Source organism: Panicum virgatum, chromosome 9K (genome assembly GCF_016808335.1).
Source record: "Panicum virgatum strain AP13 chromosome 9K, P.virgatum_v5, whole genome shotgun sequence".
NCBI lineage: Eukaryota > Viridiplantae > Streptophyta > Magnoliopsida > Poales > Poaceae > Panicum > Panicum virgatum.
This window is the reverse complement of record NC_053144.1, coordinates 27,779,373-27,803,050: the sequence shown is the minus strand read 5'-3', so window position 1 is coordinate 27,803,050 and position 23,678 is coordinate 27,779,373. Positions and strand designations below refer to the sequence as shown.

At 48.2% G+C, this 23,678-nt stretch overlaps 1 pseudogene; it reads left to right on the top strand.

Moving 5' to 3' along the window:
• The first annotated feature begins 21,713 nt into the window (after nt 1–21,713).
• On the top strand, nt 21,714–23,464 carry LOC120648653 (annotated as a pseudogene).
• The last annotated feature ends 214 nt before the right edge of the window (nt 23,465–23,678 follow it).

The window sequence follows — 23,678 nt, the reverse complement described above, 5'->3', positions numbered from 1 at the left end:
ATCAATATTCATTAAACCCACAAACTGTTATTGATATCCTGATAAACTCTGGATGATGACTTACTCATTAAACTGAATCCAAGGCTCTAACAGTAGGAACCTGGAGGTTGTCAGTGATATCCTGTGACAGGTTTTGAACTTCACGAATAGCTTGACTTTATATTGGTAAAGCACATAAATAAAGCACCCGAATCTTTAATGGTAGTTTCAGATATGTGAAAGATCATGTTCAATACGAGAAGCATAGACGATAATCCAAATGCTGGCGCAAGAAGAACTAATCGAAGTGGCAATGCAACAGGAACTGTTGGTCCATAATTAGTTAGCAAATCTACTGAGCGGAAAGCATATATTCGCATAACTCGAACCTAAAAGTTGGTTTGACCATTTGAGGAAGCAATCTCATGTAGGCAAACAATTTTGAGGCTAACCTTTTTTTTTTCATATCCTGACCACCACCTTGACTGTGCAAACATAGCAGCAGACTCAAAATAATCTGAAACAAAAGGGTAAAACCGATACGTATTCATTAACCAAGATTTCTGAACCGGAGAAAAGAAGTAACCAAACTGATCAAGCATTTATCTGGTCTCTCAATGACCATAAGGTAGGATACACAGGATATGGAAAAGCAAATAAACCAAAAGTAAATAGAAATATTTTAATTCTGGTTGCATAACCTAAATTCATGCATAAGGTAGGACAAAACCAAATAGCACCTTCTGATTAATCATGCATCATCAAGGTGTACTTGGAACCAACTAAGAAAAAACTGCAACCTGCACTATGACGGGCTGAAGGCACTTCAGATTTATTACAGCCAAACTTGGATGTTAAAAAAAGGGTTGGATCCCTGAACTCAGAATCTCTGAATTGTCTTTTTCATTACAAACATGAGATTGCTCCCTCTGTGGTGCAATATCTGATTTAAGCGGCAGTACTGCACCATGTAGATAACATACCAGTACTGGATGCTGGTCCAGAGAGTGCAGGCCAAATTTGCTGGTGATTTCATAAGCGCTGATGGCATTAGTAAGATCTTGTTCCTGACTTGAGAAGCATGCATGGACAGATCTGAAAGTTTACAACAAGCACTTGGTTATCAGATCCTAATAATCAGCATATCTTATTCGAGTAGGAGATCACAATATATTTGAAGCAAGCGAAGCAAGCTGAGGTGAAAGTTTAATAATTAAGAAAAACGATCAGAAATCATGTGGTAGTCGTCTATCGAATGGTATATAAACAAATTTGGAGATTGGCAGTTACCGATTAGCTGACACCTATCGAACGATATATGCATGAGCCTAAAAACTGTATCTTATGGCCGCCATGTGCCAATTAGCTACCCACCCAAATAAAAAGTTATATGAGTAATGGGAAAGGTTGGCAGATCAATTATACTTGAACACATAAGGGCCTATACTATTTGTTCTATCAATTCATCACTACTTCTGCAGTGGCTGAAATGTGTTCCAAACTGATGATTTTGACCTGAATATATAAGAACATGATGGCAAGCAGTCCATGTAACAATTTTGAAAATGGTGGAAGATTGCATAATCTCAGGAAGTCATAGTAAATTTAAAACTGAAGGTAAAAGTATCATTTGCTTTATTAAGTCCTTCCCACCATTGGGCTTGCAAAGGGTTAAAATAATATCATACATGAAAAAATGAATGGTACAAAGGTACGGACGTAAGGCATGCCTTGTTTACCTGGACCTCTAAACAAAAAAATGATAGATTAACCCAACCAAAGTCAGGAAGGAGACTTAACTGTCTAAACATAAGGATGATTCATCTGTCGGCCTAACTGAACAGCATTGATAGAACTGCTAACACTTCCTTTCCGCAGTATCTGCATAGAAATGCTACATGCAGATACTGGTGTTTAAGTAGCTGCCATAACCATGGTTTCTATGTACTAAAAGTAGTCTCGCAATAAGCAAGTAACAATTTCCAGTCAATACAGTTAACCACATGATATATGTAATGTACATGACCACGATGACATTAAGATGAATGACAAAAACAAAGTACAGTTAATTTTAGGAGTGGTTGGTTGGAGGAGACACCCCTTCCAAGATAGGTCATAGGATTAATATTAGGATGCATAAGCTCAGTTTCATGTGTGTTATCCAGCAAGATAGTTATAGTATGACGGCACCCAAGGTAAGCAAATTGTAATCCATCACTGACCAATGATGATTAACTATGCAGGCAACCTCCTTTTATTAAAATTCCTTCCAACGAGCAACCAATGCAAGATGAGTCCAAAACTGTCTCTACATGCAGTATTTTCAACAGGCCGCCCAAGCACTATTAGAGTGTGTTTTTCTCACAGACTGCTCATAAATCATTACGCTTAGCACAAAGCATGAAAAGTAAACTGAAACAAGCAAAGGTAAAATGCATAAATAATAGTAGACAAATGAAACCTACCAAAACAGCACATGCCGCAACCAGGAATCACATGACAGATTCAAATTAACCGAGGTGCCAACACTGAGGCCTCACCAACACTGCTGGTCATCCCAGCTATCTCCCCGGGAGGGTCCTATGAAGCTAAAACATCCATGAGGAAGAAATGTTAATCTGTAAGAAGCCCAAGTGCTAACAACAGTATCTGACAAGGTCATGGAGTGCAGAAATAATTTATTCAATGCAGCTCAAAGCAGAAGCATTATCCCAACCTTTCTTCTTTCAACAACAACAACTACTTGTCAGCTCCCTTCCGAGTGCCAAGGTCATGGTGATAGAATCGGCAAGGTGCAGCGGACACGCATATGGTACCATTGCTGGGCAAGCTGCTGCCTAAATCATTAGAAAAGCTCATCAGACTGAATTCACAGTGAGCATAGCCAATGATGTATAAGATGAGTGTGTGCTTTCCCTCAAAAAAGGAATTTCCATGCTATCGTTCCTGACACGACGCAGATACAATATAGGACCATTATCCTATATAAACCAAGATAAGAAAGGAGCACTTTGTTATTGTGCTTTGTAAAAAAACATCCGATAAATATGGCAACAGTGAAGCAGTAGAAAGGCTCCAAAGCACACAAAATAGAATAGATAGAAAGAAACGTAGCAAATCGAAGCAATGGCCCTAAGCTAGGATACACAGGATATGGAAAAGGAAAGAAACCAAAAGCCAAACCAAATATTTTAAGTCTGGTTGCATATCGTAGATGCCTGAATAAGGTAGGACAAAAGCAAATAGCAACTACTGATGCATCATCAATGTGTACTTGCAACCAACTAAGAAGAAACTGCAACCTGCACCATGAAGGGCTGAAGGCTCTTCCTATTTATTGCAGCAAAGCTCAAGAGGTAAAAAAAGGTTGGATACCTGAACTCAGAATCTCTGAAATTTCTTTTTCATCACGAACATAAGATTTGGTTAATATTGTTGGTCTTATCTTCACTGATATAAGACTGTTGTGGTCTTCTGAAGTTAATATTGTTGGCATTGCCTCCTTCTAATCCCTGATAAAAAACCTTGGCCAGTACAGGCAAGGTAGGATCCAAACTAACCCCTTCAGGGATGAAACCAAGCTTCACAAAGTCCAAAATAACTACATCACAATCACGATGAATAAGGATCGCTATTGGTTCGATCATTCCACACTTTTGATCATCTGTCAGTTTTGTTAGAAGGAGTGCAAAGAAAAAGTACATATTTTTAATCATTTTTCATGAGATTAAAACCTGACCAAAACAAACATAGCAAAAGTAGGCTGATCGAAGAGCTAAGGGCACAATTAATTTTTTGAACTTAGTCATCAGAATTCTTGCTAACAGCGATAGAAATAGGCTATTAGATGCTACTGAAATGGCATGCACTTTTCTTCTGCTAAACATAGGCTGATCGAAGAGCTAAGGGCACAATTAATTTTTTGAACTTAGTCAGCAGAATTCTTGCTAACAGCGATAGAAATAGGCTATTAGATGCTACTGAAATGCCCTGCACTTTTCTTCTGCTAAACATAAAAATATAAAATATAGAGATGTTCACATATACATCATTACGACATTTTGATAATGGCATGGAAACTCACAGCTGAAGTGCACTATGACCATGTGACGCTGAATATAGAAGTGAGGAAAGTCAATTATTAACCTTAATCAGCAATAGGTCCAAGTAACTAACTATATATGACTATATCAGACCTCTACAACGTATCGAGTTAATTCACTATTACACACTTAAATGTTAAATATCACACTGATCATAAAATGGCCATAAGTTAAGGATACACAGGATATGGAATAGGAAAGAAACCAAAAGTCAAAACAAATATTTTAAGAGTGGTTGCATATCCTAAGTTTATGCATAAAGTAGGACAAAAGGAAATAGTACCTTCTGATTAATCATGCATCATCAAGGTGTACATGGAACCAACGAAGAAGAAACTGCAACCTGCACTATGATGGGCTGAAGGCACTTCATAGTTGTTGCAGTCTGTTGGCACTCCCTAACCACACTCACTCACTCTTGCAGGTGGAGAAGAAGAAGGGGAGAGGAAGAAGAAGCTCAGGAAGAGCACACACGGCAGTGGAGCTGCTTGAACCACTGAGCTGCAGCTGCTCTCTCCTTTATACACAACCAAGTCAAGGTGAGTCATTTACAAGGTATGGCCTTACAGTGCTTTGCAGCTTCTAACACTACTTGCTACTGCTGCTGCTACTACTTGCTACTGCTGCCATGCTGCTACTAGCAGCTGCAACTATGCTCACTAGTCTTTGCCGCTCAAAATCAAGTGGCAAGCCACGGCAGGTCAAAGAGGTAGAGCTACTACTACTATAATGAAAGAGAGCAAGCTAGAGCATGGTGATTATCTAACAAATCTTCCCCTAATCGCATTGCTCTTGCTTGATTTCCTCAACTCCAATCTTGGTCCTCAACTCTGTGAGTCGAACGCGCCCAAGTGGCTTGGTGAGGATGTCACCGAGCTGTCGAGCAGTCTCGACATGCTCGAGCTTGATCTGTCCACCATCGACGCAGTCACGGATGTAGTGGAACTTGGTGTCGATGTGCTTGCTCCGGTCGTGGTGGACGGGGTTCTTGGCAAGGGCAATGGCGGACTGGTTGTCCACCATCAGGACGAGTGCCCGAGCGTCTTCTCCGGTGAGCTCTGCCAGCAGCCTCCCCAGCCAAACTCCCTGGCAACATGCCGTCGCCGCCGCAATGTACTCTGCCTCGCAAGTGCTTAGCGCGACGACCTTCTGCTTCGTCGATTGCCAGGAGATCGGGCACGCTCCAAGGAAGAAGAGCACGCCAGTCGTGCTCCGCCGTCCATCAACGTCGCCCGCCATGTCGCTGTCGCTGAAACCGATCAGCTCCAGCTCTCCCCTGCTCCTCCTTGGGTAGATGAGCCCGTAGCCGCGCGTCCCCGCCACATAGCGGAGCAGATGCTTGACCGCGGCGAGGTGATCCTCCCGCGGTTCCGCCATGAACCGGCTCACGTACCCCACGGCGAACCCAATGTCCGGCCGCGTGTGTGTGAGGTAGCGTAGCCCGCCGACGATGCTCCGGTAGCTCGTGGCGTCCACCAAGGGGGCAGTGCTGTCCTTTGACAGCTTGATCTTCTCCTCCATGGGCGTCTGGCACGCCCTGCACTCGCCCATCCCGCTCCGCTCCAGCAGCTTCTCGGCGTAGGAGCTCTGGCGGAGTGTGATGGCGTCCCTCCCCTGCTCCACCTCGATCCCGAGATAGTAGGTGAGCAGGCCGAGGTCAGACATGCGGAACATCGCCTTCATCTTCTTCTTGAATGCGTCGATGTCACGCTGCTCTGTGCCGGTGACGATGAGGTCGTCGACGTACACGCCGACGATTACCAGTCCGCCCTTCGACCGGTGCGTGTAGAGGGCGTGCTCGGTGGCGCACTTGGTGTAGCCGAGCGTGGTGAGGCTGGCGTCGAGCTTGATGTTCCATGCGCGCGGCGCCTGACGCAGCCCGTACAAGGCCTTGCGCAGGCGGAGCACCCTGTGCTCCTCGCCGGCGACGACAAATCCCGGCGGCTGCTGCACGTACACTTCCTCAGCGAGTTCCCCGTTGAGGAACGCCGATTTCACGTCCAGATGATGGACCTCCCAGCTCCTTGACGCCGCCAGCGCCAGTAGCAGGCGCACAGACTCCATGCGCGCCACCGGCGCAAAGACTTCTTCGAAGTCGATGCCCTCGCGCTGCACGAATCCTTTGGCCACGAGCCGCGCCTTGTGCCGCACCACCTTGCCGCGCTCGTTCTTCTTCACCTTGAACACCCACTTCAATCCGATCGGCCGGCATCCGATCGGCGGGTCCACAAGTTCCCACGTGTGGTTCTCCTCCACCGCCGCCATCTCCTCCAGCATCGCCACCCGCCAGCAAGCCTCCTGCTCTGCTGCGGCGAAGCTCGGTGGCTCCTCTGCGCTGCCCAGGTGCAGCTCGAGATCGTCCAGCACCCGGGCCGCCTGCCCTGGTGGACTGGAATCACCGACGAGATCATCCACCGCGCGGAACCGGAGCGGCTCGCCGGAGTACTCCGCATCGACGTTCGAGGAGGCGCTCGGAGGAGGCGTGACGTAGTGGATCGGCGATGCTGAGCCTGGTGATGGTGCCGCAGGTGTGGCCGGCGACCCCGCAGGCAAATGCGGAGCCGGTTCCGCTTCCCCTGTTTCCGAAACAGGGGAGGCTGGAGCAGGGGAGCCGCCGCCTGGGCTTGTTGCCGCCGCACCTGAAGCAGGGGAGCCAACTCCTGGGCTTGCCGCTGCTTCCCCGTCGGCGTCCTCCCCGTCCTGGACCTCCACGTGCTCGATGATGAAGTCCCTCCAGGCTCCGCGCACTGCTTCCCCATCACCTTGCTCCTCCTCCCAACTCCAACACGCCGCCTCATCAAAAACCACGTCGCGGGACACCACCACGCGCCGTGCCTGCGGATCGTAGAGCCGGTACGCCTTGCTACCGCGCTCGTAACCCAGGAACACCATCGGGCTGCTCCGATCCTCCAACTTGGGGAGGTTTGGCTTCGTCTTCTTCACATGCCCGATGCAGCCGAATGTCCTGAGGAAGGACACATCCGGCTTCCTCCCGTGCCATGCCTCGAACGGCGTCATGCCGTCCAAGCTCTTGGTGGGCGCGCGGTTCAGAATGAACACCGCCGTGCTCACCGCCTCGCCCCAGAACGCCGCCGGCATCCTTTTGGCCTTGAGCATGCTCCTCGCCATGCCGACGACCGTCTGGTTCCTCCTTTCCACGACGCCGTTCTGCTGCGGCGAGTACGGCGCCGTGAGATGGCGTTCCACGCCTTGTCCGGCGCAGTAGAGCCCGAACTCGATCGAAGTGAACTCGCCGCCGCGATCCGTCCGCAGCACGCGCAGCTTCTTCCCCGATTCTGTCTCCACCCGCGCCTGGAACTCCTTGATCGCCGCCGGCGCCTCATCCTTGCTTGACAGGAGGTGCAGCCACATGTAGCGGCTGCAGTCATCCACCAGAAGCAGGAAGTAGCGCCGCCCGCCGTGCGTTGCTGGCGTGATTGGCCCGCAGAGGTCGCCGTGGACGAGCTCGAGGATGTCGCCGGCGCGGTAGCTCGCCTTCTTGGGGAAAGGCAGCCTCCTCTGCTTCCCTGCGAGGCAGCTGTCGCAGAGCTCGCCCGCGTGCTCGATCAGCGGCAGCCCTCTCACCATGCCTCGCCTCGCCATCCTGGCCAGAGCGTCAAAGCTCAGGTGGCCGTAGCGCGCGTGCCAGCGCCATGCGTCGTCGTCGCAGCGTGCCGCCAAGCACACCGGGCGCGCAATGCGCAGCGCCAGGGTGTAGAGGCGGTTCTTGCTCCGCGCGACCTTGGCGAGTAGCTTCCGCTCGCGATCTCTGATCCGGAGCACGCCTCCGTCAATCAGCACCTGGCAGCCTCGCTCGTCGAGCTGGCCAATGCTGATGATGTTGCTCCGGAGCTTGGGGATGAAATACACGTTCGTGAGCGCCTTGTGCTCGCCGTCCTTGCACTGGAACACGACCGTGCCGCGCCCCTGAATGCCAACGCCGGAGTTGTCCCCGAACTTCACGGTGCCGACGACTTCGGTGTCGAGCTCGGAGAAGGCCGCGCGGTTTCCGGTCATGTGGTTGCTCGCGCCGGTGTCGAGGTACCACTGCTCCTCCGCCTCCTCTTCCGCCCGCCCGAGGTTGACCCGCGCGCGTGGTTCGTCGAGCTCGACGTGCCCGCCGCGGTCCTCTGCCTCGGTGTTGATGGCGCAGACCTGCGCCATGAGCAGCGCAGGCTCTTCCTCGTCATCCTGGGCGAGATGCGCCCTCTCCTGGCGCCTTGGCTCCTTGCAATCTCGGGCCCAGTGCCCGATTTTGCCGCAATTGTGGCACCGATCCTTGTCGGCGGCGCGATTGCCGCCGTCCTTGTCGGTCCCCTCAGCCTTCCGCCGCGGTTTGCCGCGCCGCCTGCCGCGCGCACCGCTTCCGCCACCTCCGCGCGAAACAGAGGAGCCCTCCCACTGCTTCCTCTCGCGCAGGCGCGCCGCCCACTGCTCCTCCGTGAGCAGTAGCTGGCCGCCGGCGGTCGTGCGGGCGGTTGCCTCCGCGCGATCTTCAACCGCCTTGAGCCGCCCGGTCACCTCCTCGATTGTGAGCGTGCTCATGTCGAGCAGCGTCTCAATCGAGAGCGCAATCTGCGCGAATCGCGGCGGCACGACGCGGAGATACTTCGCCACCGCCTCCTCCTCGCCGATGTCGACGCCGACCTGCGCTAGCTGGCTCACCAGTGAGGTGAGCCGCAGCGCGAAGTCCTCGATGGCCTCTCCATCGCGGAACGCGATTGCCTCGTACTCCCGCCTGAGCTGCTGCGCCTTCGCCTTGCGCACGCGGTCGCCTCCCAGCCGCATCGTCTCCAAACTCTCCCAGGCCTCCTTTGCGGAGTCCTTGGCGCCGAGCGGGACGACGTACTCTGTTGGCACCGACTTGAGGATGGCCTCCATGGCCGACTGGTCGTCTTCTTCGTCGGTGGTGCCCGCTGTCACCGCCGCCCACAGGCGCCTTGCCTTGAGCATCACCTTCATCAGCACCACCCACTCGGCGTAGTTCGTGCGGGTGAGCATGGGATACTGCGTGTTGCCGGCTTCCCGCACCGTCTTCTTCACGACGTACGTCGTCTGCCGACCACGCCGCTCCGGGGAACGCCCGCGCCCACGCTCACGATCCAGGGAAGTCATGGCCACCAAGCTCGAACACTCAAGCTCTGAATACCACTTGTTGGCACTCCCTAACCACACTCACTCACTCTTGCAGGTGGAGAAGAAGAAGGGGAGAGGAAGAAGAAGCTCAGGAAGAGCACACACGGCAGTGGAGCTGCTTGAACCACTGAGCTGCAGCTGCTCTCTCCTTTATACACAACCAAGTCAAGGTGAGTCATTTACAAGGTATGGCCTTACAGTGCTTTGCAGCTTCTAACACTACTTGCTACTGCTGCTGCTACTACTTGCTACTGCTGCCATGCTGCTACTAGCAGCTGCAACTATGCTCACTAGTCTTTGCCGCTCAAAATCAAGTGGCAAGCCACGGCAGGTCAAAGAGGTAGAGCTACTACTACTATAATGAAAGAGAGCAAGCTAGAGCATGGTGATTATCTAACACAGTCAAGCTCGGATGGTAAAAAAGGGTTGGTTTCGTGAACTCCGAATTTCTGAATTTTCTTTGTCATTATGAACATGAGATTGTTTCCTCTTTGGTCAACTACCTGCTGACTGCAGCAAAGCATAGACCAATATTAGTAATGTGACAACGGGTGAAGAGAAATGGGAAACAAAATATGGGGTCATCCTTTGAACACTAAGGTATTTTTATGCTCTGAAACTTGAACCTTGTAATAACAAAATAAAAAAAGGAACATGCCAAAACCTTTGCTAAACCATGAAACACCACATGAGCGAGTTGCAAAGCCGAAACATAAATTGTATAGGCGACCAAATCTATGATTTTAGAATTATATCCATCCATATGGATTTGTGCCTGGGTGAAGGGCATATCTATGGCTATCCTGTACACTCATGATGTGTCTGAGTGAAGGGCATAAGAAACAATAGTCTTGTACCTGGGCATATTACATAGCACCTGAACTGATTGGATTTTTCTGTGACTTCGAACTGAATGGTAAGGCAAAAAGAGAATCTGATCTTCATGCATCCTAATACTTGACATCTGCATAATCAGCATGATAGAGTCATTATCATATATATTACAGAAGCTAATACTTGGCATCTGCATAATGAGCATAAGAGACATTGGCATATATATTACAGAAGCCCATGTATAGAGTACACATATAGGATAGGCAAAAAGAATGCATGCAAAATAGGACCTTGTGATAGAAACAAATGCTATAGAGCATGATCTAAAAACTTGTGCTTGTAGCAGTTTAAAACCAGCTCATATAAAACCAGCACTATTTGCAGCTGCAGTAAACTGGCTTGGGTGACTTCGTAGCTGAGTTCCTTGATTTAATTGAGGCTGAGCCATGCCCAGACCGCCCGATTGCATACGTCCAGGCAGCAGCTGCCTATTATGAAATCGTTTCCACAAGGCTTGGTTGTACTGCATTTGTAGTTGATCAGGGACATATAAAAGGTCCAAAAATTTAAGTTCAGTCTAAAGAGCTATTTTAGATAAGAGGGAAGCATTAATTGCCTGTAGTTTTAGATATGCATGCCCCTGTAAACCTTGTAGCTGAGGAAGTGTACTGCACTCTCTACAGCTTAAAATGTGGATTCAGAACAAGATCAAGAAAGGAAGCATGTGTTACAGAATATCTATAAAACTAAAGTGCATCAATGAAAGCCTATTTTTACCTGCGCTAGCAACACAGCTGCTGCTGGCCTCAGCTGCTATTGAGATGCTTGTATCAGCTTTTACCTCTGTTTTTGTGGTGTTAGATGCTTTTGGGGGAAGGAGTATTAATCATATTGGTGCCTGACCGAGGAGAGGTACCATATGGCATTTGAGGAGTGGACATATTCTCAAGTTAGGGGTTTCAGTGGTTTCAGGTGATGGTGCAGGTCTCCCAAGTAGCTGTTCTCCGGGTGCCTGCAAGTAATATGAAATTATAAAGGCAACAAATTTGAATCCGAGACAGAAATATCAAACTTTTATCTGAGCTTGGTTACCATCATTTTCTATGATACATAACAATTCTATCAACAGCATGGGGAGATGATTCGTGTCATGAAACACAGAACTAACCATGCCACTCAATCAGTTTTTTAAGATGTTTTAAACCAAAAAAGCAATGACAATAATAGATGGTCCTCTTCTAGTGATGATGATAATTTAGTTATAATTATGTAACAACTTATAGAATTGAAGAAACCAGAATCTGAATTCCCTGGTTGTAGACACAATTAGGTGAAAATGTTGCTGTATTTTTTTGGGATAACTACTTGTTAATAAAAAAAAGTAAGTAGATGTTTTTTTTTGTGAAATACATCTCTAGTTGAAAAGGCAAAGAGTTAAGCATACAAGGAACTTTTACGTCACAAATCTCAATTAATATGGCATAGAGTTAAACATAGGAGGAACTTTTACATAACAAATCTTCACTATGAATGGTCAAGATTTTAGCAATCGAGGAAAAACACTGATCCTAACACAATAGGAGGTTTTGGTCTATGGCACATGAAAATAGACATTTCACTGATGCCGGAACTCAAGAGAAGCTTCTGAACTGAATACACTGGACAGGATTTCTTAAAAATCAATTTGAAGCGTAGGGAAGCTTACAGATTCTGAAACGCCCTCTCTCTATGAGGCAGCAGATGGTGACTAAATTGTAAAGACAATAATTTTTTCAGGCCATATCATATAACATTATAGTCACTAAGTTTAAGAATGGCATGAGACCAATCTTCTGAACCTACCCATCTGTAAACCAACCAGTCGCCCTGGTGTGCAAGATCAAAGCCTACGATATCATAAGCATCAGGGGAAGCAGAAGGGTCTTCGAAGCAGAAGCTGTTAAAAAGATTAATAAAAGAATCTTGTATACCGAAAATTCCAATAGTTCAAGGGCTGACGTAAATAGACAAGGCAAATCCCATTCTTACAGTCTCCTCGAAATCCCATTCTAATAAGAAGTACTAAACTGAGACTATTTTATTTAGTCTTATTAGCAACCAAACTTAAACTTGTTAAATTAACGGATTGGCTTGGCAATGCGCATTGGACAGTAAAACCAATTAATCATAACCATGCTTTAATTTTGGTAGGTACTTTGACTAATAATAAAGATACGGTAGTTTGGGAACTGGACAAGTCTAAGAGTTACACTACAAAATCTGTATACGGCAAAATTGGTAGGTACTATGACCGAATACATGGCATCATTTCTATGCCTACATTATTGTTTCAGCAAGATACAGAAAACACATCATTTAGCATTGAAGAACAGAAATATAAAGCATCCATATATCACAGCTTTCATGACAAGACACTTTTTTAACTCATCTATGCCAAACAAACTTTACCAAAACTTACTGTCAACAATTTCTGATTGTAAAGAAAAGAATGTAATATGCTTCTTACAGAGATATTAGTATCTAATATTAAAATGAGAAGATGTGGAGTATTAAAAGGAATGAAAAATTATAATAAACAGAATACCTTCAATTCGTCGGAGTCTACAGTCCGGAATCCTCAAACTATGCCAGCCAATCCAGCTTGTCCTAGAAGTTCACCTCAGTGAAATTCTTGATCTCCAGGACCACGTCACTACAGGCACTCATCTTGCCTATTTCATCATAATGTTACAGTACAAATCACCTCCACGTAATATGGTAGAAATTTATCTCTCTAAGACAGGCCAATTAGCATTTGCAAATGCTTGCATGTATAGGGATTATTAACAAATTCAACATCTGGGCATTTTCCAAGTTAATTATTGAAGTCAGTCTAATAAAGACATCTATTTGTGTACTCACGGCCTGAACAGAGGTAATATTATGGCTTGTGGTCTGATATGTAAAACTCACATTAGATGGACTCTTCACTTGCAGCTATGGTAAGACTGCAAACTAAACAAAATCCCTGTGTTACAAATAGCATAGCCTATAAGTTAGAATTTCTTATTGCCAGCCTAACAACCACGAATTGGCCTGCCAAGAAACAAAATCTATATGTGAAACAAACTACACTGAAATTGACAGTAAATAGTAAAATCTAACAAGAAACAATCAAGAACTGGCTTGACCAAATCTAACAAGAAACAACAATATTTGCACTTTCTTGTTGGCAAATCTGGAAGGCAAGAAACGCGGCTGTCTTCAGAAACGAGACCCTGAGCGTTGTTCAAGTTCTGCAGGCTTGCAAAGCAACAGCTGAGCAATAGCGTTTAAGATTCAAGAAAAAGAAAAAACACATTGCGGAAAAATGGTGCGAAATATTTCAAGCAGCGATACAGGCATAGCTCATGCACCGATGGTTCTGTTCTTGGTTTTGTTTATGATTTTGTAAAGTCTTCTGCCTGACACTCAGGCAGAGGAGAGAGTTGTAAATGTAACTTCTTCTTTACGGGCCGTTTCGGGGCCAATGATATAAATATTCAGGTGGGGATCAGCTCCCCCCTGGTGAACCCTCAAATGAAAAGAAAAAAAAGTGGCTTGACCAATCATACGTACTAGGAACACTCGGAGGAAAAAAAAATGCATCTGGGATGGCAATACACACAATGTAGAAGCTAACCTTTAAGAGCATTTTACCAATCAGGAACCAGATCAAGCCAAATGTATAGGTTTGGTCAAAACTGCAAATACATAGAATGACAATTGTGTTTCAGCACTGGATAAGAAAAGAAATAATTTTGTAAAATTTTTGATGAAAATTTAATTATTTGTAACAATATGTGCATATAGATAGAGGACACACACAAATAGCATAGTAGCAGTTGCTAACCTATTCACTGGACTCATATAGCCCAATGATGGAAACTACCACATTCTCAAAACAGACTCTTGACTCAATAGCAAGCTTATTCACTGGGCACTTGGCTACAGGTTGCAAACAGGCTTACCCAATGCAGGACAACTATTAGTTGTGTGCCAAACAAACCCAAATTGATCAAATTACCAAATCATTCGTGGAGGTACTGAGCAAGCAGAGAAACAATCATTTTTTAACACAGCCATCACATTGCATATTTTAAAGCATTTATGAGTATTTCACATGAAAAGATACAATGTATATTGATCCTGTCAAACCATTACAAATAGTTCACTGCGCATATCATGCATCCGCTTGGTCCTGTCAATAAAAAAAAACAGGCGTGCAGCTCACGATGGATTTTCAATCTTTACTTTGTGCATGAACAGACTGAGGAGAGCATTGCCGACATTCTGATTTCTAGCAAAATAATGAAATAAACATGCAAGTAGATTTTGCAAGCAATGCCCATAAGCAGTACTTAATCAGTTAGCAGCAATAAAAATGATGTCCGCAAACAAAAGAGAATCCATGACTTACATCCAATAGCACCCCTGCCTTTCAGTCCCAAGAAAACACAAGTAATAGTTTGCACATCAAACAACAGTGCTGCCTTTGAATCCTAGAAAAAAAACATAAGCAGCAGTTGCAGATTGAGAAAAAAAAACATATTGCACTGAGATAGTAAATGGAATATTTCAGTTCCCCTTACAAGTCATCCCACGTTAGCATCTGTTTCAAATAAATGAAAAGATTGATCTTTTATCTAAAGACACGAGCTCATACAGGAACAGAGCAGACTAACTACTGAATCTGAGCAAGACTGGTACTATAAAGACGAAATATCTGTCACCTTGATTGAACAGCCTGCCGCTGATACAAGAAGGCCCGAGCTTCTGTTGCTCCTGCAGCAACCCCTCCAGATACAGAAAAAGGACACAATTCTGGCGACGTTCCAACAACACCAGGGGGGCATCGGGGACATTGCCCTGGCCGGGAGAAGCATTTGCCCGTGGCCGTCAGCGCCTCCATGGGTTGGACATAAATGAATTATGGAAACTATATACTATGTTGCAAGTGAATTACATGCTCCCTTGGCAAGGAATTTGGTTCCTTTCTTTCTTTTTGAATGAACTGGAAGGGCCGAGGCCCCTACAGGATTTTATTACTAAAATGAAAGTTGAAGCAAGATACAAAACAGCTTAATCAACAAAGGAATTTGGTTCCTCGATCTCCAACAGGCACAGCTCACACACTATAAAGCAAGGCGACCTCCAACAGGCACGGCTCACAACCTGGCCAACACGGCTCCACAATCAAAGATACTAACAGCCTTTAACCAAATGTAACAACTCTGGCCTAACCCGGTCGCAATCAACAAAGTAATTTTGTTCATCGATCTCCCTTTCCCCCGTCCAAAAAGTGATGACCTCATCGTAGGTAGTATCGCCGAAGATGTTGAGGGCGGCGAAGGACTTTCCCTTGTTGCGCTGCTTGTCGAGGAGCTCGCGCGCGTTCTTCTTGAAGATGGGGAAGCGCGTGGTCTTGTCACACGCCACCTCGTGGTGCGCGGCCCAGCGCTCGTACAGCGCCCACATGGAATCATCCGACGCGAGGTCCTCCTCGGTGTAGATGAAGCTCGCCTGCGTCGGTGCCAGTAGCACCATGGCGGCCACGACCAGCGCGACGACGCAGAGTGCTGCTGATCTCGCCGCCATTTCTACTCACCACCAGTGATTCGATGGAGGGAGGAGGGCGGAGCTTGCTGGCGAGGGCCGCGCTTCCTGGTGCCTGCGATGGAGGACAAGGGCGGCCTGCTTGCACTTGCTTGCTCGATGGAGGAGAGGCAGGGCGGGCGCAGCAGGGAGGAGAGAGCTGGCGGCGGCGGTCACAGCTGGAGGGCGCAGCAGGCGGAGAGGACTAGCGGCCGGGAGCAGAGACTGGCTTCCTGGCGGGCCTGCCTGCGCCGCGCGCTCATGGAGGAGAGGGAGGATGGGCGCGGCAGGGAGGAGACGACCGGCGGCGGCGGCGGCGGCCGGCAGCGCGGGAGCTGGAGCCGGCGGCCGGCGGTAGGTAGGTGGAGCCGGCTGACGCCCCCGAGATCCAGATCTCGGATGCGAGGCGGAGAAGGATCGAGTGGGAAACGACTCGCGTTTCTAGAAAAGAGGGGGCATCCGCGTTTACGTTTCGAAACGCCGTGTTAAGGCCGATTTTTTTTGTTGGCGATCTAAATAAGCCAAATAATAATCAGGGTGTTTGACGAGATTATTTTGTTTTTTTATTAAATCTGAGTTAATCATTTTTTTTGAGGGCTTAATCGTTCTCAAAGAGGGCCGTAGCCTACCTGCGGCGGCGGACGACGCTGCGCGGCTTTTTCTTTTTTATATTTTTAAAAAATAAAAATTTCAAAAATATATGTCCGTTTTGAAATATTTCAAAAATAACCCTCGGTCGCCCCCCATAGGGTCACAGGTCTTAAGTGTAATTTTTTTTCTTCAAATTCGTAACGAGGTCTCTGGAAAAAAGGCCTGTCGCCCCCATTGGCGACAGGGGCCTGTCGCCCACCCCTGGGGCGACAGGGGCCTGTCGCCCCCCATGGGCGACAGGGGCCTGTCGCCCGTTGGGGGGGCGACAGGGTCCCCTCTCCCTATATAAGCCCTGCCGCCATATGCCGCCATTCTTTTTGTCATTTGAGCCAAAAAATTCAGGAAAAAAGAGAGGGGGTGAGGAGAAGAAAAACGGCGAAGCTCTGCCGAATTGCGTATTTGTGATCTACCGGTAACTTCCATATGAATCCATTTATATTGTATAACAATTAAATTTAATTAGCGGATTAGCAGAATTAGATTTGGTGCTTTAGAACACTCATTTAGTATTATAATTTCAGTACTATTACATACTTGTTTTTAAATTAATTATGAATTAGAATAGAATTATGAAAGTACTTTATTGATATTGCAGCATAAGGTAATGGCTGCCTCCAATTATGGAGGATTTTCATGGACCGAAGAAAAATCTAGTATAATACTTGATATCATGACCCATCTTGTTATCAGTAAGAAGTTGGATCCGTTAGCGGATGGTACGATAGAGATGGTGTTGTCCAAAGTAGTAGAGTTTAAAGATTTCACATTATTTCGAGGTATTACGACGCAAGATGTAAAGGGACACCTGCTAAAACGTCGGAAGATATACATGAGAATATGTGAACTAGCGAATCATCCTAATATCATTGGATTCTTACAACGTTCTTATAAGATATGGATGCGGCCAGATGTGTATGAGATGCACATTAAGGTAACTCTCATTCAGTTGTAATCCCGTCCGTCATTTCGAATCCATATTTATGAAACAATAACATTGTTTTTTAATTATATGCTAGGATTACCCCGAGGACACGGAGTTGATTAACAAAACGATACCAAATTTCCATAAATTGGTATGTATCTTCGGTGGACTTATGACGCAAACTAGACGAAGGAGGCGGATAAGATCTTCGGGTGATAGTACTTGGCCTGCGCAATAACAGATGCCCGGAGGTTCGTCGAGTCATGCTTCAACACCTCAACCACCAACTTGTATTAACTGGGATGACGACATGGATGACTTCATGCCCCCCAAACCATGGCCTCCAACACATGATGTTCCTCCCCCTGTACATGAACCTAGAATCAGAAAGGAGACAAAGGGAAAGGCAAGAGGTTCGTCAAGTATTTACTACTACGTAACTATAAACTAAAGTATCATTAAACTCCTATTTAAATGGTTCTACTATAGCACTAATTAAATTAAATTACTCACCCCTACTTGAATTACTCCTACTTAAATGCGTAGTATTTAAATAAAAAATTATATAAACTAAATGTACTAACATGCAGATCACAAGTGCTGAATCCGGCAGGGCTTCGCCGCTTCCCTTCTCCTCACCTCTCTCTTTTTTTCTGGATTTTTGGTGGAATTTTCGGGCTCAAATGAGGAGGAAAGGGAGGGTTGGAGCTTATATAGGGTGGGTTGCCCCGGTCGCCCCGGGGGGGACAGCCCCCCTGTCGCCCGGGGGGGCGACAGGCCCCCCTGCCGCGCCCGTGGGCCGGGCCCAGCGGTCGCACGAGGGGGGGGCGACAGGCCCCCTGTCGCCCGTGGGGGGGCGACAGGCCATTTTTTTTCAGGAACATCGTTGCAAATTTGAAAAAAAAAATTACACTTAGGGTGTGTCGCCCTATGGAGGGCGATCGGGGGATATTTTTGAAATATTTCAAAACGGATATATATTTTTGAAATTTTTATTTTTTAAAAATATAAAAAAGAAAAAAGCGCCGACGCTGCTGCTTCGTGTACCGACAAATCCTAGAAGGCTTTTCCTCAATGCTGGTGATCCGAATTGGGCCTCCATCTCCATTCCATCCTGGCCCAATATGAAACCGTTGGCGACTGGCGTCCAGCGTCCAGGCGTGATGACCGACCGGGCCGGCGAGAGCTCGTTCCTGGACAGTGCTGTCAGCCTCCTCCTCCGCATGCTGCAAGGGGCAGCGCGGAGCCCACGGCCCAGCCATGCGACCGAGCACTCGACTTGGATGGCTGCCAAAGGACACCGACGACGATAGGGTTGAAAATGGGTCGGGAAAATCCCGCCCCGACCGGCTCCGTTTACTGTTTAAATCGACCGTAAACTGTTTCCGTGGAAAAAATAGGAAAATAGAAAAACAAAACGGGAAAACGGGCGGGAACGGGAACGGGAACGGGAACGGGAACGGTTGGGGTGTTTTCCCGACCGTTTTCACGGTTCCCGTTTTCAGCCGGGAAAATTCCCGCGGGAATTCCCGTATTTGTCGTAGTCGGCTGTGTTACCTGTGTTGGAAACGTGAATTGTTGTTTGCATGTGTTACAACGTGAATTGTGAATTCGTGATTCACTTTACCTGTGTTTCTTAGCTATACGAGTCTTGTTTCCATGTTATTTATGCATAGTTGTAATTATTTTATCGAGTTAAATGTTTGAAGTGGTTGTATGTATTTTCCCGTTTTGAGTTATCGATTCCCGATCGTAATCGGCATGCTCCCGACCGATTGATTCTGTTCCCGATATCCCGTAATACCGATTTCGTTTTTCCGTCCATTTTTTCCGTTCCCGTTTTCGTTCCCGACCAAAAAATACAGTTGCGGGAACGGTTAAGGGGTTTCCCCGACCGTTCCCGACCGTTTTCATCCCTAGACGACGACGCATCCATTGCGCTCCTTCACCGCCTCAGCGCCGGTGCCACCGTCCACCACGTGACCGGTCGACGTCTGCTCCGCCGCCCTCGAGGACCTCGTCGCTGGGAACAGTGTCTATATGGTGGTACTTGTACTGCATCAAGAAATACAAGAGAGCCCATGGCATGTTTTGATATGGGCCAAAATGGGGTGACCAAGCTACAAAGGCCTGTGTGTTGATTTCTTGGCCCAGTTGTGGAGCCTGGCTAGCGGCGTGCAAATTCCCTTTTCTCTCCTGCATCTGGCCATACGTTTTTGGGTTTCGTTTTTCTTGAGCCAGGTTCGACAAGCCCTCTTCCCCCTCTCCTCGTGTGCCTTCCTCGCCCCCGCCGTGCCCGTCTCCAGGGACCACGAGGCCCCGCACCAACCCGCCCTCTGGATCCCCGACAGCCAACCCACCTACCGCGCGGCCTGTCGGCGCTGAGGTGCTGCTTCGCCGCCCCAGAGGTGGTTGGCTGGTCGCCATGCATGTGTTCGAGGAAATGACTAAGAGGAAAGAGCAGAGAAAGGATGGACGGTAAGGTTACTTGTTTCATGGATGCAAGGTACCCATACCACCTTACAGACGTTCCCGACACATCACGCTCATTTGGTACATTTCAATCAAACAAGATCATTTGCTTTCTCAAACCTGGCTGTGGCTGGCCAAGGCCTGTCCTATGAATCACCGATACTTCACTAACTCAGCCGTATTCGTATCCGATACTTGCATATCCGATACTTCGATACTCCGATACTCTCTCTATACTACTACTATGTCATTTTTTAAACTCACGTATCGCCGTACCTGTATCGCGTATCGGTGATACATAGGGTCTGGCTCGCCGGCCGAGCCTTGCAGAGCCTTGAAATCAAACACGCCCCATATGGCCGGCTCGGCGCGCGGGCACAGGCAACTCGCCATCGCCGCCAGCGACATGTCGGAGGGCGGCGCCAAGGATCGGAAGGCGGTGGCACGATCTACAACCGGTCCCCTATGGGCGCAAGGACGGCCGATCCTTCAGCAGGCTCGGATGGTGCATGCATGATGGAGTACGACGACGCCACCGGCGGCGGCGACATATGTACTACGTCCTGTGCAAGATTTACCGCGCCAAAGACCGCGAAGCGGAAGGCCAACATGCATGAGTTTGTTGACTGAAAAAATAGCTAAAATATGAAGGAAAATTTCTTTTGCTTCCACCATACACAGTTTCTGATCCCTGCGTTGGGTCCAACGTGTAACCCAGAAAATCACATTCCTCCCACCCTAATCCTTACAATCCACAGCATTTAAATTGTTCTTACCCAATTATTGAATGTTTCAAGGGTATTCTTTATTCCAATTCTTAGTCATCGCAGCAATCAAAATGATTTTCTTTCTTCCTTTTTTTTTTGTCATGAGCATTTCGTCGTGCAATGCATGCATCTTTGAACAAAATAAATAAACTGTGACAGTTACACTGACGCAAAACAAACTAGTGTCCCCTCGTGATATGGAAGGTTGATTCCAGATTCTAGAACATACATTTATCTTGTTTGTTTTTTTGAGACCAATAGCCTTCGGACAACGAAGAGGGTGCTAGCTTCTTGTTCAACTATGGAAAAAGAAAAAAAAAACATCCTTGAACACTGCTTCTACACACTGTCCCTTCTGTTTTCAGGAGCACAAAAACAAGAGTAATCTATATTACCTGTTCTAAATATCAAGAGCTAATATAAGTGACGTTTTCTGCTCACCTATATTATTTTATGACAAAATCGCAGTCCTTGAAAAGAAGTTGATGGCCATGAGGACATACAGGTGGCAAAAGCATCTCAATCTGCACCAGAAAAAATATTTTGGAGTATAATATTTTTTAGGGGATTTTTGGAGTAGAATAAACTTAACTTGTTTCTCACCAACCTTTATTTTCGTTCCTGCGTGCGTGGAGGATAGCAACAAATCACCTGTGAAACGCTTAACTGTCACCGTGCACCGACCTTTTTCCCCTACCATTTCCAACTAAGCATATCATAATCACAAAAAAACGTCAAACCAAATTAGATGAAAAATCATTTTCCAACCAATCGATCCGTGCCATGACAGAAAATCAAATGTGCAGAAAACACGAGGCCCCTTCATCAGATCACCGACCAAGCAGCGCAACAGTAGCTGCTTGCCTTACCCAGAACCAACGGCCCAGATTGCATCACGATCCACATCGAACGGTGATGGAGAGATCCTAGTCAGCAATGACTGAACTGCTACTCTACTAGTGCTCGCCCACCACAGTACACCTGTACCAAAAAAAATGCTTTAAATTTTCTCAAGAAAATTCAAACTGTGAAAAGAAAAGTACAAAATAGAAGATCGCCAAAAAAGTCAAAACACACTCTCTATATATGCCACCTCTACTTCATCGATCGATCATATTCTCTCTTAATTTCTCTCTCGTACGCACACGTCGTCTATCTATCTCCGGCGATCCTTGCCGCAGCAGCTAGCCTAGCTAGCTAGTGAAGCTCTTGCTGTTCGATCAGTCAATGGTGAGGATGGCAGGCAAGGGAGGAAGCAATGGCGGCGGCGGCGGCGGTGGCCGGGAGTCCAAGAAACCGACGCTCCTCCTGGGGCGTTACGAGGTAGGGAAGCTGTCGGGGCAGGGCAACTTCGCCAAGGTGTACCACGCGCGCAACGTGCACACCGGCGAGGATCGGAGGTGGCCATCAAGGTGATGGAGAAGGAGAAGATCTTCAAGTCCGGCCGGTCTGATGGCGCACATCAAGCGCGAGATCGCCGTGCTCCGGTGGGTGCGGCACCCGCACATCGTGCAGCTCTACGAGGTGATGGCCACCAAGCTGCGCATCTACTTCGTGATGGAGTACGTGCGCGGCGGCGAGCTGTTCGCGCGGGGCCGGCTCCGGGAGGCCGACGCCCGGCGCTACTTCCAGCACCTGGTGTCCTCCGTCGCCTTCTGCCACGCGCGCGGGGTGTACCACCGGGACATCAAGCCCGAGAACCTGCTCCTCGACGACGCCGGCGACCTCAAGGTCTCCGACTTCGGCCTCTCCGCGGTGGCCGACCAGATGCGCCACGACGGGCTGTTCCACACCTTCTGCGGCACCCCGGCGTACGTCGCGCCAGAGGTGCTCTCCCGCCGCGGCTATGACGCCGCCAAGGCCGACCTCTGGTCCTGCGGCGTCGTGCTCGCCGCCGGTTACCTCCCGTTCCAGGACCGCAACCTCGTGCCCATGTACCGCAAGATCCACAGGGGCGAGTTCCGCTGCCCCAAGTGGTTCTCGCCGGAGCTCACCCGCCTCCTGCGCCGCGTCCTCGACACCAACCCGCAGCGCCGCGCCACCGCGAACGAGATCATGGACGACGAGTGGTTCAAGGTCGGCTTCCGCCGCTTCTCCTTCCGACCGATCCTTCACCTTCTTCGACCTGGACGGCGACGGCGTCGGACACGCCACGGGCAGTCGACGTCGCTCCCAGGAAGGCGAGAAATTAAAGGGTGCCGCCGGCGGGCTGACGTCGTGCGCGTCGGTGCCATCGCTGCTACAGCTGGAATCGCGAAGCGGGCTCGGAGGGAGCAGCCGGCGGCGGTCGAGCCTGAACGCGTTCGACATCATCTCGTTCTCGAGGGGGTTCGACCTGTCGGGCCTGTTCGAGGACGGCGAAGGGGGCAGTGTCCTCCCGGAGCAGCCGCCGCACCCGACCGCGGCGCGGTTCGTGTCGGCGGCTCCCGTGGAGCAGATCCTGGCCACGCTGGCCAGAGGGGGCCGCGTCGGCGGCCGGCATGGTGGTGCGCGAGAGGGATGACGGGTCCATCAGCATGGAGGGGACGCGGGAGGGCGAGCACGGCGCGCTGGCCGTGGCCGCGGAGATCTACGAGCTCACGCCGGAGCTGCTTGTCGTGGAGGTTCGGCGCAAGTCCGGCGGCGCCGCCGTGCGCAGCTGAAGCCAAGCCTGCGTGACCTCGTCTGCGACGAGCCGACACTGCTCCGATCCGACGAGCGCTCTCGGAGTCTATGATGATTGATGAGCCGTACGTGTGATCGTGGCCGGCGCATCAACGTTTGCGCATGGGCATGCACGCACGCACGTTCGTCGTCGTCCATTACTGCCGCATATGTATTAGCGTATATATACACCGGATTATTATACGACTAATTAAATACACACACAAATACAAATACATGCAGAAGGGAATTGTGAGTACGTACGCGTGTAGGGGTTTTATTATACGTGCGTATACAGTGATAGACCAGGACACATTATTTTTGCACTGTTGTATCCACGTATTAAAAGGGTGAAACGTAAAAAGAAATGTAAATTTTGTGTGCTGCTACTAATAGGGATTATATGTAATTGCTAGGGGCCGGATTTGTTGTGGTGCAACTGTTTTTGTTGATGTATCACTAGTTTTGCACTCCTATATGGAGAAGAAAATACTATCATTTGGTGTTCTTTATTCATTTACTGAACCAAAAGTTTACTGTAAATCTATAAAGCTATTT